Below are 13,656 nucleotides of genomic sequence, written 5' to 3'. Positions count from 1 at the left end.
GATTTAGATGCTGAAAAGTTGGCTATTGACAGTACCAATGCAAAAAGAACAAGTGATGGACGGAATGCTGAACAATGTCAAACATTCACCCCCAGTACAGAGATCTGGGCCTAAATCCATAATTTTTTTTGCTGCCCATGCCATTCCAGTTTGGACCCAGCCATATGCAAATCAGTCTTGACCCTGTTCCCAGTGGGAACAGTCGAGCCCGAACTGCCCTGGGACCGGTTTCTGGGTTTCACCCCTCATCAGCCAGGCTAGCTTGAGTTCTGTCTGGGCATACCCTTCCCACTTGACAAATGCAAAAAGAACAAGTGATGGACGGAATGCTGAACAATGTCAAACATTCACCCCCACTACAGAGATCTCGGCCTAAATCCATCTTTTTTTTTCTGCCCATGCCATTCCAGTGTGGAGCCAGCCATATGCAAATCAGTCTTGACTCTGTTGCCAATGGGAACAGTCCAGCCCGACCTGCCAGGCCAGGTCTTCCCTGGACTGGAAACAAGCATCCTGGGACCCATTTCAGGGTTTCACCCCTCATCAGCCAGGCTAGCTTAAATCCAGTGGCATGGGAAGCACGGGACCCACGTCTGGGCATACTCTTCCCACTTAGGGCAACAAATGCAAAAAGAACAAGTGATGGATGGAATGCTGAACAATGTCAAACATTCACCCCCAGTACAGAGACCTGGGCCTAAATCCATTGTTTTTTTGCTGCCCATGCCATTCCAGTTTGGATCCAGCCATATGCAAATCAGTTTTGACCCTCTACCAACCATCTTGAAAATGAGGCTTACATTACCTAACATTAGCATAAGCACAGGTCCCTCGAAATAATGTTGTTATTTAAACTACATGCTAATTTTTCTTTAGCGTGTTGATGCCGTTGTGCAGCTCCTCTTCACCATACACAAAAAGATTAACGTTGCAGAATAATGATTACAAAAGTTTATTGTTTCAGTTGGAAAATGCAAGAGTCCCAATCATTAATATCCAAACACTTTTTTCTGGCTTCTTAGCTCTCTTTGGTACATTATTTCATACGAACACATCCTCTGGCCCAATAATCTTGATGGAAACCCCCAGCAAGCATGTCTTCAAGTGCACCATTAATGTAGGACGTCAGTTCTCGATTGGCCGTTGCCTCTCAGGACACGCGATTCTTCATGATAAGCACCTTTTCTTTCTTTTCTTAATGGTTTGTGAGAGAATTGTTCCCCCAGCGCATACAGTCTCTTTCTGTCTCTAGTCTGTTGCTATCAAAAACTGCTTTAGAAGAGCACGTAATTCACTTTATCGAGAACGGCGATGCTAGCAGAACACTTGAAATGTGTTGGATGACGTCACGAGTGGCCTTCTAAACACTTAAGCCCTGTCACTTGAAAATAATTCCTGGAAACGGAGACTGTTCAAATTCCTTCTAGCTTTTGAAAAATGACATAAAATCTCACTTTCGGAACTGTGTTCCGGGAGGCTGGGGGTTAGATTTAGGATGGGAGTAGGCAATGAAACTTTGGTTTACAAAGCAGCTCATTCGTAGGCCTGTTGAGCTGTCAAAGTAATGCTTGGGGTGAAATAGTGTCAGTTCACTCCTAACAATGAAATATCCACTCACAGGCACCTAGGTGTCAATAGTGCAGCAGGTGCAGAGGCACCAGGGCCCAGGGGTCTGAAGAGCCCACTTGCACACCATTTATAGCTGTTACTGTTATTGTATACGCAACCCAGGTGATGGGGTTCATTTTTTTCTTGCGTTAGGTCCTATGACACCTTTACTACACAGCTGATAGCGTAAGCACAGAAGGTGGTGTCGCACCATCTTCCTCGCCAGATCGTATAAATTGTTGCTGTTGCATAATTTGCTAAACTCTAAAGTGCACATCCTTCTCTCTCTTACAGACCCTTGCAAATCCATGAAATGTCGAACAAAAGAGACCTGTAAGATCAAAGATGGAACCCCAGTGTGTGTACCAGACTATATTGGAACCTGCTGGGGATGGGGAGACCCTCACTACCATACCTATGATGGGTACAACTATGACTTCCAGGGCACATGTTCTTACACCATTTCTAAATACTGCGGCACTGACCCTACACTCATCCCATTCGCTATCGACGAGAAGAACGACAACCGAGGGAACCAGGCTGTCTCGTACGTGCGACTGGTTAACATCTATGTGTATGGCTACAAGATATCCATCTACAAGGGCGAAATTGGAAAAATAAGGGTGAGTGATCCAAAATGTATTACATTTGTATTTGTGTAGTATGTTGGCTGTAGTGTGATTTCAGTTTTTTTTCTGATTGAGTATATTTGTGATATTCTGCTGTGGTGTGAATAGAACATTGGGCAATGGATGACTAATGTCTGAGGAGGTTCCTCTGTATAAGAAAATCAGTCATTGTAACAAGTTGTATATTGTGACTTATTTTTGAATAATTTACTTTCAGGCGATATGTGAACTTGAATTTAGGGTTTACTGTAGTGGTGGGAATGAAAATGACCAACTCACATTAAAGGCATTACATACGGATGGCAAAAGTGGGCAGCATAACTAATGAAGGCCAACTTCTAACTTAGTCTCTAGGTTAAACATACACATTTACATGACACTTAACTACTCAAGAACTACCTCCAAGCCGTGAACCATCCAGCCACACTAAATTCCCAGATGCTGTCCTCACACCTCTCCAGGTTAGACAAACCCACTAGTTTCATATACACAGTAACCAATATTAAAAACACCATAAAAAGAAAAACAAAACCTTCAGGATAAAATATACCCAAATACAAAATAATTTTACTTGTGAGGTACCCAATATCTTCTATAACCCACCCTTGTGACATAATGATTATTTTCATACCTTCTAACTGGACCCCAACTCCTCCTTACACTAGTACTAGTGCCTCAAGACACCAACCACAACTGTCTTCAATTGCTGTCAAAGGTTTCCCAGTTACACTTTCTGACATTTTCACTCTCCTCTGGTTCCCCTAGGTCCAAAAACACATTGACCTCGCTGTCTGCTCCCATACAATCATCTCCCTTCTTCTAAACAGTTAAATCAGATTAGGAACATTTCTTTCACTTACTACTCTTCTTACATTCCACACCTTGCCATTGTCCACCCATACTTAGATTTACGAAATTTCTGCTACCTTGATAGTCAGCCACATTGTAATATGTTGTGGCTTGTGGCCTAATGCAAACCATCCGGCCAAAATACGGGTTTGCGTCTTTGCAGTTTGCTTATTTTTGGCATATGTACTCCTCCCTGTAACACTTTTTCAGCCTTTCCTTTAACCCCTTCGCTGCCAGGCCTTTTCCCCCTCCTGTGCCGGGCCTTTTTTTGCCTATTTGGGGGAGTTCGCACTTAGGCCCTCATAACTTTTTGTCCACATAAGCTAACCAAGCCAAATTTGCGTCCTTTTTTACCAACATCATAGGGATTCTAGAGGTACCCAGACTTTGTGGGTTCCCTTGAAGGAGGCCAAGAAATAGGCCAAAATACAGTGAAAATTTCGTTTTTTTTAAAAAAAATGGAAAAAGTGGCTGCAGAAAAAGGCTTGTGGTTTTTCCCCTGAAAATGGCATCAACAAAGGGTTTGCGGTGCTAAACTCAGCAGCTTCCCAGCTTTCAGGAACAGGCAGACTTGAATCAGAAAACCCAATTTTTCAACACAATTTTGGCATTTTACTGGGGCATACCCCATTTTTGCAGTTTTTTGTGCTTTCAGCCTCCTTCCAGTCAGTGACAGAAATGGGCATGAAACCAATGCTGGATCCCAGAAACCTAAACATTTGTGAAAAGTAGACAAAATTCTGAATTCAGCAAGGGGTCATTTGTGTAGATCCTACAAGGGTTTCCTACAGAAAATAACAACTGAAAAAGAAAAATATTGAAATTGAGGTGAAAAAAACATAAATGTTTCTCTACGTTTTACTCTGTAACTTTTCCCTGCAATGTCAGATTATCGAAAGCAATATACCGTTACGTCTGCCGGACTCCTCTGGTTGAGGGGATATATAGGGCTTGTAGGTTCATCAAGAACCCAAGGAACCCAGAGCCAATAAATGAGCTGCACCCTGACGTGCGTTTTCAATCTATACCGGGAATAAAGCAATTCATTTGCTGAAATATAAAGAGTAAAAAATTGCTATCAAGAAAACCTTTGTATTTCCAAAAAGGGCACAAGATAAGGTGTTGAGGAGCAGTGGTTATTTGCACATATCTGAATTCCGGGGTGACCAAACTAGCATGTGAATTACAGGGCATTTCTCAAATAGATGTCTTTTTTACACACTCTCCTATATTTGGAAGGAAAAAATGTAGAAAAAGACAAGGGGCAATAACACTTGTTTTGCTAATCTATGTTCCCCCAAGTCTCCCGATAAAAAAGATACCTCACTTGTGTGGGTAGGCCTAGCGCCCGCGACAGGAAACGCCCCAAAGCGCAACGTGGACACATCCAAATTTTTTGAAGAAAACAGAGGTGTTTTTTGCGAAGTGCCTACCTGTAGATTTTGGCCTCTAGCTCAGCCGGCACCTATGGAAACCTACCAAACCTGTGCATTTCTGAAAACTAGAGACCTAGGGGAATCCAAGGAGGGGTGACTTGCGGGGCTCGGACCAGGTTCTGTTACCCAGAATCCTTTGCAAACCTCAAAATTTGGCTAAAGAAACACATGTTCCTCACATTTCTGTGGCAGAAAGTTCTGGAATCTGAGAGGAGCTACAAATTTCCTTCCACCCAGCGTTCCCCCAAGTCTCCCGATAAAAATGATACCTCACTTGCGTGGGTAGGCCTAGCGCCGGCGACAGGAAACACCCCAAAGCGCAACGTGGACACATCCTAAATTTTGGAAAAAAACAGAGGTGTTTTTTGCGAAGTGCCTACCTGTAGATTTTGGCCTCTAGCTCAGCCGGCACCTAGGGAAACCTACCAAACCTGTGCATTTCTGAAAACTAGAGACCTAGGGGAATCCAAGGAGGGGTGACTTGCGGGGCTCGGACCAGGTTCTGTTACCCAGAATCCTTTGCAAACCTCAAAATTTGGCTAAAAAAACACATGTCCCTCACATTTTCGTGGCAGAAAGTTCTGGAATCTGAGAGGAGCTACAAATTTCCTTCCACCCAGCGTTCCCCCAAGTCTCCCGATAAAAATGACACCTCACTTGCGTGGGTAGGCCTAGCGCCAGCGACAGGAAACACCCCAAAGCGCAACGTGGACACATCCTAAATTTTGGAAAAAAACAGAGGTGTTTTTTGCGAAGTGCCTACCTGTAGATTTTGGCCTCTAGCTCAGCCGGCACCGAGGGAAACCTACCAAACCTGTGCATTTCTGAAAACGAGAGACCTAGGGGAATCCAAGGAGGGGTGACTTGCGGGGCTCGGACCAGGTTCTGTTACCCAGAATCCTTTGCAAACCTCAAAATTTGGCTAAAAAAACACATGTCCCTCACATTTCTGTGGCAGAAAGTTCTGGAATCTGAGAGGAGCTACAAATTTCCTTCCACCCAGCGTTCCCCCAAGTCTCCCGATAAAAATGATACCTCACTTGCGTGGGTAGGCCTAGCGCCGGCGACAGGAAACACCCCAAAGCGCAACGTGGACACATCCTAAATTTTGGAAAAAAACAGAGGTGTTTTTTGCGAAGTGCCTACCTGTAGATTTTGGCCTCTAGCTCAGCCGACACCTAGGGAAACCTACCAAACCTGTGCATTTCTGAAAACTAGAGACCTAGGGGAATCCAAGGAGGGGTGACTTGCGGGGCTCGGACCAGGTTCTGTTACCCAGAATCCTTTGCAAACCTCAAAATTTGGCTAAAAAAACACATGTCCCTCACATTTCTGTGGCAGAAAGTTCTGGAATCTGAGAGGAGCTACAAATTTCCTTCCACCCAGCGTTCCCCCAAGTCTCCCGATAAAAATGATACCTCACTTGCGTGGGTAGGCCTAGCGCCGGCGACAGGAAACACCCCAAAGCGCAACGTAGACACATCCTAAATTTTGGGAAAAAACAGAGGTGTTTTTTGCGAAGTGCCTACCTGTAGATTTTGGCCTCTAGCTCAGCCGGCACCTTGGGAAACCTACCAAACCTGTGCATTTCTGAAAACTAGAGACCTAGGGGAATCCAAGGAGGGGTGACTTGCGGGGCTCGGACCAGGTTCTGTTACCCAGAATCCTTTGCAAACCTCAAAATTTGGCTAAAAAAACACATGTCCCTCACATTTCTGTGGCAGAAAGTTCTGGAATCTGAGAGGAGCTACAAATTTCCTTCCACCCAGCGTTCCCCCAAGTCTCCCGATAAAAATGACACCTCACTTGCGTGGGTAGGCCTAGCGCCGGCGACATGAAACACCCCAAAGCGCAACGTGGACACATCCTAAATTTTGGAAAAAAACAGAGGTGTTTTTTGCGAAGTGCCTACCTGTAGATTTTGGCCTCTAGCTCAGCCAGCACCTAGGGAAACCTACCAAACCTGTGCATTTCTGAAAACTAGAGACCTAGGGGAATCCAAAGAGGGGTGACTTGCGGGGCTCGGACCAGGTTCTGTTACCCAGAATCCTTTGCAAACCTCAAAATTTGGGCTCAAAAAACACATGTTCCTCACATTTCTGTGGCAGAAAGTTCTGGAATCTGAGAGGAGCTACAAATTTCCTTCCACCCAGCGTTCCCCCAAGTCTCCCGATAAAAATGACACCTCACTTGCGTGGGTAGGCCTAGCGCCGGCGACAGGAAACACCCCAAAGCGCAACGTGGACACATCCTAAATTTTGGAAAAAAACAGAGGTGTTTTTTGCGAAGTGCCTACCTGTAGATTTTGGCCTCTAGCTCAGCCGGCACCTAGGGAAACCTACCAAACCTGTGCATTTCTGAAAACTAGAGACCTAGGGGAATCCAAGGAGGGGTGACTTGCGGGGCTCGGACCAGGTTCTGTTACCCAGAATCCTTTGCAAACCTCAAAATTTGGCTAAAAAAACACATGTCCCTCACATTTCTGTGGCAGAAAGTTCTGGAATCTGAGAGGAGCTACAAATTTCCTTCCACCCAGCGTTCCCCCAAGTCTCCCGATAAAAATGATACCTCACTTGCGTGGGTAGGCCTAGCGCCGGCGACAGGAAACACCCCAAAGCGCAACGTGGACACATCCTAAATTTTTGAAAAAAACAGAGGTGTTTTTTGCGAAGTGCCTACCTGTAGATTTTGGCCTCTAGCTCAGCCGGCACCTAGGGAAACCTACCAAACCTGTGCATTTCTGAAAACTAGAGACCTAGGGGAATCCAAGGAGGGGTGACTTGCGGGGCTCGGACCAGGTTCTGTTACCCAGAATCCTTTGCAAACCTCAAAATTTGGCTAAAAAAACACATGTCCCTCACATTTTCGTGGCAGAAAGTTCTGGAATCTGAGAGGAGCTACAAATTTCCTTCCGCCCAGCGTTCCCCCAAGACTCCCGATAAAAATGATACCTCACTTGCGTGGGTAGGCCTAGCGCCGGCGACAGGAAACACCCCAAAGCGCAACGTGGACACATCCTAAATTTTAAAAAAAAACAGAGGTGTTTTTTGCGAAGTGCCTACCTGTAGATTTTGGCCTCTAGCTCAGCCGGCACCTAGGGAAACCTACCAAACCTGTGCATTTCTGAAAACTAGAGACCTAGGGGAATCCAAAGAGGGGTGACTTGCGGGGCTCGGTCCAGGTTCTATTACCCAGAATCCTTTGCAAACCTCAAAATTTGGCTAAAAAAACACATGTTCCTCACATTTCTGTGGCAGAAAGTTCTGGAATCTGAGAGGAGCTACAAATTTCCTTCCACCCAGCGTTCCCCCAAGTCTCCCGATAAAAATGACACCTCACTTGCGTGGGTAGGCCTAGCGCCGGCGACAGGAAACACCCCAAAGCGCAACGTGGACACATCCTAAATTTTGGAAAAAAACAGAGGTGTTTTTTGCGAAGTGCCTACCTGTAGATTTTGGCCTCTAGCTCAGCCCGCACCTAGGGAAACCTACCAAACCTGTGCATTTCTGAAAACGAGAGACCTAGGGGAATCCAAGGAGGGGTGACTTGCGGGGCTCGGACCAGGTTCTGTTACCCAGAATCCTTTGCAAACCTCAAAATTTGGCTAAAAAAACACATGTCCCTCACATTTCTGTGGCAGAAAGTTCTGGAATCTGAGAGGAGCTACAAATTTCCTTCCACCCAGCGTTCCCCCAAGTCTCCCGATAAAAATGATACCTCACTTGCGTGGGTAGGCCTAGCGCCGGCGACAGGAAACACCCCAAAGCGCAACGTGGACACATCCTAAATTTTGGAAAAAAACAGAGGTGTTTTTTGCGAAGTGCCTACCTGTAGATTTTGGCCTCTAGCTCAGCCGGCACCTAGGGAAACCTACCAAACCTGTGCATTTCTGAAAACTAGAGACCTAGGGGAATCCAAAGAGGGGTGACTTGCGGGGCTCGGACCAGGTTCTGTTACCCAGAATCCTTTGCAAACCTCAAAATTTGGCTAAAAAAACACATGTCCCTCACATTTCTGTGGCAGAAAGTTCTGGAATCTGAGAGGAGCTACAAATTTCCTTCCACCCAGCGTTCCCCCAAGTCTCCCGATAAAAATGATACCTCACTTGCGTGAGTAGGCCTAGCGCCGGCGACAGGAAACACCCCAAAGCGCAACGTGGACACATCCTAAATTTTGGGAAAAAACAGAGGTGTTTTTTGCGAAGTGCCTACCTGTAGATTTTGGCCTCTAGCTCAGCCGGCACCTAGGGAAACCTACCAAACCTGTGCATTTCTGAAAACTAGAGACCTAGGGGAATCCAAGGAGAGGTGACTTGCGGGGCTCGGACCAGGTTCTGTTACCCAGAATCCTTTGCAAACCTCAAAATTTGGCTAAAAAAACACATGTCCCTCACATTTCTGTGGCAGAAAGTTCTGGAATCTGAGAGGAGCTACAAATTTCCTTCCACCCAGCGTTCCCCCAAGTCTCCCGATAAAAATGGTACCTCACTTGCGTGGGTAGGCCTAGCGCCGGCGACATGAAACACCCCAAAGCGCAACGTGGACACATCCTAAATTTTGGAAAAAAACAGAGGTGTTTTTTGCGAAGTGCCTACCTGTAGATTTTGGCCTCTAGCTCAGCCGGCACCTAGGGAAACCTACCAAACCTGTGCATTTCTGAAAACTAGAGACCTAGGGGAATCCAAAGAGGGGTGACTTGCGGGGCTCGGACCAGGTTCTGTTACCCAGAATCCTTTGCAAACCTCAAAATTTGGCAAAAAAACACATGTTCCTCACATTTCTGTGGCAGAAAGTTCTGGAATCTGAGAGGAGCTACAAATTTCCTTCCACCCAGCGTTCCCCCAAGTCTTCCGATAAAAATGATACCTCACTTGCGTGGGTAGGCCTAGCGCCGGAGACAGGAAACACCCCAAAGCGCAACGTGGACACATCCTAAATTTTGGAAAAAAACAGAGGTGTTTTTTGCGAAGTGCCTACCTGTAGATTTTGGCCTCTAGCTCAGCCCGCACCTAGGGAAACCTACCAAACCTGTGCATTTCTGAAAACGAGAGACCTAGGGGAATCCAAGGAGGGGTGACTTGCGGGGCTCGGACCAGGTTCTGTTACCCAGAATCCTTTGCAAACCTCAAAATTTGGCTAAAAAAACACATGTCCCTCACATTTCTGTGGCAGAAAGTTCTGGAATCTGAGAGGAGCTACAAATTTCCTTCCACCCAGCGTTCCCCCAAGTCTCCCGATAAAAATGATACCTCACTTGCGTGGGTAGGCCTAGCGCCGGCGACAGGAAACACCCCAAAGCGCAACATGGACACATCCTAAATTTTGGAAAAAAACAGAGGTGTTTTTTGCGAAGTGCCTACCTGTAGATTTTGGCCTCTAGCTCAGCCGGCACCTAGGGAAACCTACCAAACCTGTGCATTTCTGAAAACTAGAGACCTAGGGGAATCCAAGGAGGGGTGACTTGCGGTGCTCGGACCAGGTTCTGTTACCCAGAATCCTTTGCAAACCTCAAAATTTGGCTAAAAAAACACATGTCCCTCACATTTTTGTGGCAGAAAGTTCTGGAATCTGAGAGGAGCTACAAATTTCCTTCCACCCAGCGTTCCGCCACGTCTCCCGATAAAAATGATACCTCACTTGTGTGGGTAGGCCTAGCGCCCGCAACAGGAAACACCCCAAAGAGCAACGTGGACACATCACAGAAAACAGACCTGTTTTTAGCAAAGTGCCTACCTGTAGATTTTGGCCTGTAGCTCAGCCGCCACCTAGGGAAACCTACCAAACCTGTGCATTTCTGAAAACTAGAGACCTAGGGGAATCCAAGATGGGGTGACTTGTGTGGCTCGGACCAGGTTCTGTTACCCAGAATCCTTTGCAAACCTCAAAATTTGGCTAAAAAAACACATGTTCCTCACATTTCTGTGGCAGAAAGTTCTACAATCTGAGAGGAGCCACAAATTTCCTTCCACCCAGCGTTCCCCCACGTCTCCCGATAAAAATGATACCTCACTTGTGTGGGTAGGCCTAGCGCTCGCAACAGGAAATGGCCCAAAACACAACGTGGACACATCACATTTTTTCATAGAAAACAGTGCCTACGTGTGGATTTTGGCCTCTAGCTCAGCCGGCACCTAGGGAAACCTACCAAACCTGTGCATTTCTGAAAACTAGAGACCTAGGGGAATCCAAAGAGGGGTGACTTGCGGGGCTCGGACCAGGTTCTGTTACCCAGAATCCTTTGCAAACCTCAAAATTTGGCTAAAAAAACACATGTTCCTCACATTTCTGTGGCAGAAAGTTCTGGAATCTGAGAGGAGCTACAAATTTCCTTCCACCCAGCGTTCCCCCAAGTCTCCCGATAAAAATGACACCTCACTTGCGTGGGTAGGCCTAGGGCGCGGCGACAGGAAACACCCCAAAGCGCAACGTGGACACATCTTAAATTTTGGAAAAAAACAGAGGTGTTTTTTGCGAAGTGCCTACCTGTAGATTTTGGCCTCTAGCTCAGCCGGCACCTAGGGAAACCTACCAAACCTGTGCATTTCTGAAAACGAGAGACCTAGGGGAATCCAAGGAGGGGTGACTTGCGGGGCTCGGACCAGGTTCTGTTACCCAGAATCCTTTGCAAACCTCAAAATTTGGCTAAAAAAAACACATGTCCCTCACATTTCTGTGGCAGAAAGTTCTGGAATCTGAGAGGAGCTACAAATTTCCTTCCACCCAGCGTTCCCCCAAGTCTCCCGATAAAAATGATACCTCACTTGCGTGGGTAGGCCTAGCGCCGGCGACAGGAAACACCCCAAAGCGCAACGTGGACACATCCTAAATTTTGGAAAAAAACAGAGGTGTTTTTTGCGAAGTGCCTACCTGTAGATTTTGGCCTCTAGCTCAGCCGGCACCTAGGGAAACCTACCAAACCTGTGCATTTCTGAAAACTAGAGACCTAGGGGAATCCAAGGAGGGGTGACTTGCGGTGCTCGGACCAGGTTCTGTTACCCAGAATCCTTTGCAAACCTCAAAATTTGGCTAAAAAAACACATGTCCCTCACATTTTTGTGGCAGAAAGTTCTGGAATCTGAGAGGAGCTACAAATTTCCTTCCACCCAGCGTTCCGCCACGTCTCCCGATAAAAATGATACCTCACTTGTGTGGGTAGGCCTAGCGCCCGCAACAGGAAACACCCCAAAGAGCAACGTGGACACATCACAGAAAACAGACCTGTTTTTAGCAAAGTGCCTACCTGTAGATTTTGGCCTGTAGCTCAGCCGCCACCTAGGGAAACCTACCAAACCTGTGCATTTCTGAAAACTAGAGACCTAGGGGAATCCAAGATGGGGTGACTTGTGTGGCTCGGACCAGGTTCTGTTACCCAGAATCCTTTGCAAACCTCAAAATTTGGCTAAAAAAACACATGTTCCTCACATTTCTGTGGCAGAAAGTTCTACAATCTGAGAGGAGCCACAAATTTCCTTCCACCCAGCGTTCCCCCACGTCTCCCGATAAAAATGATACCTCACTTGTGTGGGTAGGCCTAGCGCTCGCAACAGGAAATGGCCCAAAACACAACGTGGACACATCACATTTTTTCATAGAAAACAGTGCCTACGTGTGGATTTTGGCCTCTAGCTCAGCCGGCACCTAGGGAAACCTACCAAACCTGTGCATTTCTGAAAACTAGAGACCTAGGGGAATCCAAAGAGGGGTGACTTGCGGGGCTCGGACCAGGTTCTGTTACCCAGAATCCTTTGCAAACCTCAAAATTTGGCTAAAAAAACACATGTTCCTCACATTTCTGTGGCAGAAAGTTCTGGAATCTGAGAGGAGCTACAAATTTCCTTCCACCCAGCGTTCCCCCAAGTCTCCCGATAAAAATGACACCTCACTTGCGTGGGTAGGCCTAGGGCGCGGCGACAGGAAACACCCCAAAGCGCAACGTGGACACATCTTAAATTTTGGAAAAAAACAGAGGTGTTTTTTGCGAAGTGCCTACCTGTAGATTTTGGCCTCTAGCTCAGCCGGCACCTAGGGAAACCTACCAAACCTGTGCATTTCTGAAAACGAGAGACCTAGGGGAATCCAAGGAGGGGTGACTTGCGGGGCTCGGACCAGGTTCTGTTACCCAGAATCCTTTGCAAACCTCAAAATTTGGCTAAAAAAAACACATGTCCCTCACATTTCTGTGGCAGAAAGTTCTGGAATCTGAGAGGAGCTACAAATTTCCTTCCACCCAGCGTTCCCCCAAGTCTCCCGATAAAAATGATACCTCACTTGCGTGGGTAGGCCTAGCGCTGGCGACAGGAAACACCCCAAAGCGCAACGTGGACACATCCTAAATTTTGGAAAAAAACAGAGGTGTTTTTTGCGAAGTGCCTACCTGTAGATTTTGGCCTCTAGCTCAGCCGGCACCTAGGGAAACCTACCAAACCTGTGCATTTCTGAAAACGAGAGACCTAGGGGAATCCAAGGAGGGGTGACTTGCGGGGCTCGGACCAGGTTCTGTTACCCAGAATCCTTTGCAAACCTCAAAATTTGGCTAAAAAAACACATGTCCCTCACATTTCTGTGGCAGAAAGTTCTGGAATCTGAGAGGAGCTACAAATTTCCTTCCACCCAGCGTTCCCCCAAGTCTCCCGATAAAAATGATACCTCACTTGCGTGGGTAGGCCTAGCGCCGGCGACAGGAAACACCCCAAAGCGCAACATGGACACATCCTAAATTTTGGAAAAAAACAGAGGTGTTTTTTGCGAAGTGCCTACCTGTAGATTTTGGCCTCTAGCTCAGCCGGCACCTAGGGAAACCTACCAAACCTGTGCATTTCTGAAAACTAGAGACCTAGGGGAATCCAAGGAGGGGTGACTTGCGGGGCTCGGACCAGGTTCTGTTACCCAGAATCCTTTGCAAACCTCAAAATTTGGCTAAAAAAACACATGTCCCTCACATTTTTGTGGCAGAAAGTTCTGGAATCTGAGAGGAGCTACAAATTTCCTTCCACCCAGCGTTCCGCCACATCTCCCGATAAAAATGATACCTCACTTGTGTGGGTAGGCCTAGCGCCCGCAACAGGAAACACCCCAAAGAGCAATGTGGACACATCACAGAAAACAGACCTGTTTTTAGCAAAGTGCCTACCTGTA

At 46.7% G+C, this 13,656-nt stretch overlaps 1 protein-coding gene and 1 pseudogene across 1 annotated transcript in view; both read left to right on the top strand.

Annotated features, from left to right (window-relative positions):
* The window catches only part of LOC138247076 (IgGFc-binding protein-like), a 226,221-nt pseudogene that overhangs the window by 138,817 nt on the left and 73,748 nt on the right, over positions 1-13,656 (top strand).
* Positions 2,067-13,656, top strand: part of LOC138247075 (IgGFc-binding protein-like) — a 145,655-nt gene continuing 134,065 nt past the window's right edge. The window contains exon 1 of the mRNA XM_069201820.1: positions 2,067-2,231. The gene's annotated coding sequence lies outside the window, so the exon portion shown is untranslated. The remainder of the gene's footprint in view (positions 2,232-13,656) is intronic.

Source organism: Pleurodeles waltl, chromosome 7, assembly GCF_031143425.1.
Source record: "Pleurodeles waltl isolate 20211129_DDA chromosome 7, aPleWal1.hap1.20221129, whole genome shotgun sequence".
In the NCBI taxonomy this organism is placed as follows: domain Eukaryota; kingdom Metazoa; phylum Chordata; class Amphibia; order Caudata; family Salamandridae; genus Pleurodeles; species Pleurodeles waltl.
This window is presented reverse-complemented; position numbering and strand designations above follow the sequence as displayed.